The sequence below is a fragment of the Mustela putorius genome, unplaced genomic scaffold, assembly GCF_011764305.1.
Source record: "Mustela putorius furo isolate JIRA1106 unplaced genomic scaffold, ASM1176430v1.1 tig00000765_pilon_pilon_pilon, whole genome shotgun sequence".
NCBI classification, from domain to species: domain Eukaryota; kingdom Metazoa; phylum Chordata; class Mammalia; order Carnivora; family Mustelidae; genus Mustela; species Mustela putorius.
Window position 1 is genome coordinate 1746902 of NW_025421470.1, and position 6773 is coordinate 1753674.

The 6773-nt window shown below is 55.9% G+C and overlaps 1 pseudogene; it reads left to right on the forward strand.

Moving 5' to 3' along the window:
* The first annotated feature begins 2293 nt into the window (after nt 1-2293).
* Nucleotides 2294-3374, forward strand: LOC123393187 (annotated as a pseudogene).
* Nucleotides 3375-6773: the final 3399 nt, after the last annotated feature.

The window sequence follows — 6773 nt, forward strand, 5'->3', positions numbered from 1 at the left end:
CTGGTCGACAGGAGGCTGTTGGCAGTTCTGTTTCTGGGGGGCCTACACATCTGTACACACGAATGTTCGACGTGAGGGGCTTGGTGCCCTGACGCCCACCTTCTTCAAGTCCAATGGCGCTCATATCCAACATGCATAAAGAGCTCTCAAAATTCACTGTCAAGAAAACCTTAAAAAAGGAAGGGCCTGAACATTTGAAGAAACACCAAAAAGACAAGTGGATGGCAAATACACACATAAAAAGACACCTCACACCATTAGTCGTCAGGGAGGTGCAAAGTAGACCCCACGGAGGTACCCTAACGTGCCTCTGAGGATGGCCAAGACGGCAAAGCTCAGCCAGGGGTAGCCGGCCGGGGCGTGGAGGAGAGAGGAGCTCCAGCAGCGCTGGGGGAAACATAGCGTCATTCGGGCACTTCGGAAAGCTTGGCAAGAAAGCGCCTTCAAGAGTCTCAACCCAGCATTAGTCATCAGGGGACACAAATTAAACTGCAGTAAGACACCGCACACACTTGTTAGAATGGCCAATATGGAACCCAAAAAATGCAACTTCGAGGTCTGGCAAGGACACAGGGCCACGCGAGCCCCTGTACGCTGCTGGAGGGAGCGCAGCACGGCATGGACACTTGGCAAAATCGTTTGGCAGTTTCTGATCACGTTGCACGTGCCCTGAGCCCATGACCCTGCGAGGCCACCCCTGCATGTGTGCCCTGGAGAAACAAAAATCCGCTGCCGGGCAAAGACCGGTACTTGATGCTGCGGCCGCTTTCTTCGCTCGGAACCCTCCAAAACAGAACGCGACGGAAACGTCCTCCACCCGGCGGCAGAATCGCCGAACTATGGCCCCGGCCTGGCCCGGAAACGCAATCGGACGAAAGAGAGGGCACGGCCCGCCCGGCCCTCAGCCCTGGAAGCACAAGCAGGTTCTGCTATATGCAAGATGCCAGACCCCAGAGGCTGCACACTGTCTTTATAGAACATTCTGGAAAAGCCACAAGGGCAGTGACCGAGAGTCGGTGGCCACAAGGGTTTTGGGGCAAAGGGAGGTGTTGCTAGGGGTGGGGAGCACGAGGGACCTTCTGCATGGCTTAGGGGCGGTGCGTGGGCGACCGCCGGGACTCGGGGGTCCCACCCAGCGCCACCAAGTTGCGTTGTCCGTGGAGGGAGGCGGGGAGGACCGGGAGCCGCGGCTTGGCTGTCGGGTCAAGCGGGCGCGTGCCTCTCCCTGAGATGGCGGGACCTGCAATCTGCTTTGGGCTGATTTTTCTTTTTCTCTCGATTATTTTCTATATCTTCCTTCTCTTTGTTCCGGCGTTGACTCTGCTGGACCAGCTGGTCTGGGGATGCTCCCACCAGCGGTGCTCGGCGGCAGTTTTCCAGAACAGCTCTAGCTGGGAAGGGCTGTACCTTCCTCTCACCGGGGGCACAGAGGCCGTGGTCCGGCCCCTCCCCCTCCAACGCTGGAGAGCCGGTCGCACGTCTTTGCTGAGCGGCGGGCCGATGCCAGCCTCTCCGGAGACATCGAGGGTGCTGAGGTCGGGGAGCGAGCACGCCCCGTGTGCCGACACGTGCACCGATTTCTGTCCGCCTCCTCCCACGTTTGGTCAGAACCCCACGTCCGCACACCCCTCTGCTCTGAGAAGCGTTCCGGTCCTGATCCGTCCTTCCGAAGTCTCGTGCGGGGAACACGGGATCCTGAGCGCGTCCTCATTCCTCTGAAGCTCTCCACGTTCCTTCTCGGTCATTCCGGGCTGAGACATGGTGTCCGCCTTCCCGCTCAACTCCCTGATCGCCGCCACGCAGCTCTCCGTGTTGGGGGCGCCGGCAGCGGACGCGCACACACTGTCCTGGCTCTGCGTCCTGCCTGCTCCCGGGACTGGGATTCGCAGCCTTTGCCCCACGCCCAGCCCCCAACTCGCCCCGCAAACCGGAGCCGAGAGCAGGACGCGGTGGGCAGGCTGTCCGGCCCGGGGCTGCAGGACACTAGGTTGTTTCCCGTGCTGTTGGCTTAAAGACCCAAACACAAAGTCAGGGGCCAACCCCGTCCTCAACCACCACAGGCATTTTACAAGCAGACGCTCTCGTGTACATAAACCGGCGGTAATAAGCACTCCCAGGGCTCAGCCAAAACAGCCACGAGGAAGGGGAAGTCTCACGGAGCCTCTTGCTGGACAAACGCACACCTCGGCGGGTATAAAAGCTGACAGACAACCAGCGCCTCACACACACACTCACACACACCACTCACACTCACACTCACATCCACAGTATCCTCCAGCCCCACCGCCCCACCATGGCCGCATCCACCCTGTCCGTCTGCTCCAGCAACGCCTGCCCCCGACTCCTGGAAGGTGGACGACTGCCCAGAGAGCTGCTGCGAGCCCCCCTGCTGTGCCCCTCCTGCTGTGCCCCCCCCTGCTGTGCCCCCTCCTGCCTGACCTTCATCTGCACCCCTGCGAGCTGCGGGTCCAGCCCCCCTGCCAGCCAGCCTGCACCAGCTCCTGCCAGCCCTCCTGCTGCAGCTCCTCCCCCTGCCAGGAAGACTGTTGTGTGTCTCTCTGCTGCAAGCCCGTCTGCTGCACCCCTGTCTGTTGCAAGCCCGTCTGCTGCACCCCTGTCTGCTGTGAGGCCTCTCCCTGCTCAGGCTCTTCATGCTGCCAGCAGTCTAGCTGCCAGCCCTCCTGCTGCAGCTCCTCCCCCTGCCAGGAAGACTGCAGCCAGCCCGTCTGTTGCACCTCTGTGTGCTGCAAGCCCGTCTGCTGCACCCCTGTGTGCTGCAAGCCCGTCTGCTGCACCCCTGTCTGTTGTAAGCCCGTCTGCTGCACCCCTGTCTGCTGCAAGCCCGTCTGCTGCACCCCTGTCTGCTGCAAGCCAGTCTGTTGCACCCCTGTGTGCTGCAAGCCCGTCTGCTGCACCCCTGTCTGCTCCGGGCCCTCCTCCTGCTGCCAGCCCAGCCCCTGCTCCTCGTCCTGCTGCAGACCGTCCTCGTGCATGTCCCTGCTCTGCCGCCCCGTGTGCAGGCCCGCCTGCTGCGTGCCCGCCTCGGCCCAGAAGTCCTGCTGCTGACGGGGCCCGTCTTCCCAGGGGCCAGCTGGGCTCAGGACCCACCCAGTGACCGTGGTCCTCCCCACCCCCTCAGTCAGGTCCTGACCTGGGTTAGGTGGCTGCCCACACCGAAGACAGAGTCTTCCATGTGTCCACTCTGCTGACCTGACCTTGACCTAATAGCTCCTCAGAACGCAGACCCCACTGCCCCCCAGGGCTCCTGCTCCCAGGAGAGGCCTCGAGCACTTCGGTTTCCCCTGCCCTTCCCTCCCAGTTTCTCGGCACGGGTCCCGTGGCCTCAACTGCTGACCTCTCGGCGCCTGCCAGACACCCCAATAAACTCACTCACCAGCGCATCTGCTTCCTTTCTTCCGACCCTCATGGGTGTGGGGGTGCAGGGGTCTGAGCAGACATTGGTCTCCTCCATCCTGGAACATTTCTAGGAATGAGGGACTGAGAAATCCCACAGGGCAAGGCCCCGGGGTGGGAGGCACACCCTGGCCCAGGAAGGTCAGGGCTCCTGACCCCTGAATGCAGGGCTTCCCAAGGCTGGCCACCTGCACAGGGGTCGTGGTCTGAGAGTTCTCAGCCCCTGGCCCGTTTCCACCCTCGGCCCAGCGGGACAAACCGGCCCCAGACCAGCCGGCCTCGGGGATGCAGGCAGCACAGCCCATACAGGCCTGCGGTCCCCCTGGGTCCTCCCGTGGGCTTGTACCTATTTAGCAGAAAGGTGGTGGCGTGGGGGGGGCACTGCTGCAGTCAAGATGGGGAAACACGGACTTGGATACCTTCCCCCCCAGACCAACTGAGAGCACTAAGACCATGAAGTCAGGCTGTCAGATCCTGGGCCTGAGGTTCACAGAAGAAGCGCGGGGGAGGGGAAGGAGCAAGGTGCATGTCCCAGCACCTCCCAGCCCTCCCACCAGCTGCAGAATGTGTCCAGCGCAGCCCCCCATGAAGAAGGGCAAACCCAGTGGAGCGCCGAGCACCCCAAGTTTCACAGATGGCCTTGGGAGTTGGGAGGAGGCCCAGGCAGCCAGGGGTTGGGCTTGGGGTCAGAGTGCTGGGGGAGAGACCCTGTCCCAGCGGGTCTCTCTACCCTGAAGCTGGCCGCGTGCTCCATTATGTTTCCAATTACATAAGTACGATATATATGATGCATCTGCCGTGATGGGTGCAAGGGGCTTGTCGTTGCATTGGATTTGGTGTCTCTAATAATGAGTGACGTTGAGCATCATTTCCTGTGCTGGTTGGTCACAGAATTTGTGCATCTTCTGTGTCATTCTTGTCCTTTGCTCATTTTTGAATTGTGTTGTTTGGCTTTTTTCTTACCGAGTTTTGGGAGTTTCTCATGCATTTTAGATATTAATCCCTGATCAGAACATGATTTTCAAATGTTTTCTCCATGTCTTTGAGTTACCTTTTATTCTCCATTGGTATTGTCTTTTGATGAAAAATATTTAGAATTTTCATGAAGTCCAATTTTGTTTCGTTTCGTTTTGTTTTGTTGTTGCCTATGCCGCTGGTGTCATATCCAGGAAATCCTCGTGAAATCCGATGTTGCGAAGCTTTCATCCTGTGTTTTCTTCCAAGAGTTTTATAGTGCTAGGTCTTCCATTTATGTTCTGGATCCATTTTGAGTTCATTTTCTGTGTCGTGTGACACAGGGGCCACCTTCATTCTCTTGCACGTGGGTCATCAGTGTTCCCAGCACCATTTGTGGAAAAGACTGTCCTGGGGCACCTCCGGGACTCAGTGGGTGAAGCAACCGCCTGCGGCTCAGGTCGGGATCCTGGAATCCCAGGATGGAGTCCCAGGACGGAGTCCCACATGGGGCTCCCCACTCAGTGGGGGGTCTGCTTCTCCCTCTGACCTCTCCTGTCTCACGCTCTCACTCATTCTTTCTCCCAAATAAATAGAGAAAAAACTTTAGAAGACAAGACAAGACTGTCCTTTCTCAATTGAATGGACTTGGTGTCCTTGTGAAAGCTGACTTGACCTATAAGGTGAAGGTTTATTCCCGGACTCCGGTCTATTCCATTGGTCTATACGTACCCCGTGTTCACGTCCACACCATCCTACTTTGATTACTGTAGCTTTGTGGTTTCAAACTCAGGAGGTGTGAGTCCTCCAGCTTTGTGTTTTGGGGATTGTTTCAGATATTCAGGGTCCCTTGAGATTCTATATGAGTGTGAGTGGTTTTATGTTTCTGTGAAAACGTCATTGTGACTGTTTTTAATTAACATACAATGTACCATTTGCTTCAGGGGTGCAGGTCTGTGAGTCATCAGTCTGACACAGTTCCCGGCTCTCACCATAGCACGGACCGTCCCCAGGGTCCATCGCCAGCCACCCCGTCCCCCACCCACCACCCCTCCAGCAACCCTCAGTTGCTTCCTGAGATGAAGAGTCTCTTAGGGTTTGTCTCCCTCTCTGGTTTCGTCCTGTTCCATTTTTCCCTCCCTTCCCATGTGATCCTCTGTCTTATTTCTCAAATTCCTCAAATCAGAGAGATCATATAGTTGTCTTTCTCTGACTGACTTACTTCGCTCAGCATAATACCCTCTAGTTCCATCCCCGTCATTGGGATGGACACCGTCACTGTGATTTCAGTAATGATCGCATTACGTCTGTAGATTGCTTTGGGTAGTCTGGACATCGTAACAACCCTGAGCCTTCCCGCCCGTGAACGTGGACTGTCTTTCCATTTATTTATGTCTTCTTGGCCGTCTTTCACCAACGTTTCATAGATTTCGTCGTACAGGACTTCCCCCTCCTTGGCCAGTTCCTTTTATTTTATTCTTTTTGGAAGCAATCATAAATGGAATTATTTTTATAATTTCCTTTGGGGATTGTCCATTGTTTTTGTGTATAGAAATGCAATGGATTTTTGTGTGTGTTGACTTTGTCTCCTGCCACTTTTCTGCATTCATTTGCTAGTGCTAACACGCTATATATAAGGTCATGACATCTGTGAACAGGTGTGATTTCACTTCTCCCTTTCCAATCTACACTGCTTCTATTAATTTCATTGTCCAACTGCTCTTGGGAACCTCCAGTACCGGGATGAATAGAAGTGGCTAAAAGGGGCATCCCTGCCCCATTCCTGATGTTAGAGGACAAGCTCCCAGTCATCCCCCTTGAGTACGATCTTTGCTGAGGGGTTTTCACACAAATATTTTATTATGCTGTGTGGTAGTTCCTGCTTTTCCTAGTCTTGAAAGGGTCTGTGGATAAAAGGACGAGACTGATACAAAGCGAAGGTCCAGCAAAGCTTTATTTCGCGCCAAGCATCGGGAATCAAACTGACCGGCCAGGGCCATCTCTTGCAAAGAGGTGACCCCTCCCAGCCTCACAAACTAACTTTTATAGAGTAAAGGCCATGTGGTCGAGCCTGGCCATACACAGGTGACCGATTGAATTACAATTCACCCCATGCTAGTCATTTAATTCAGTCTATGACCTTGGCTGGAATCGGCACCTTTGTCTGGCGCCTGATAGGCGGGGCTCACACTCCTTGGCGGGTCATTCGTGTGCTTTCCCTTGATTGGACGTTTCCAGCTGGCCTGGCTCATCCTTGGCGGGTAGGGAGGTCATACGAGCGCTTTTACTGATTGGACGTTTCCAATGGCCGGACACGTCCTTGTATGTGGGCTCCGTTATCAGGGGGCTGATCAGTCATGTTTCACCAGTTCTGTTTCTAAGCACTTTTCTCTTGGGGGAAGGGG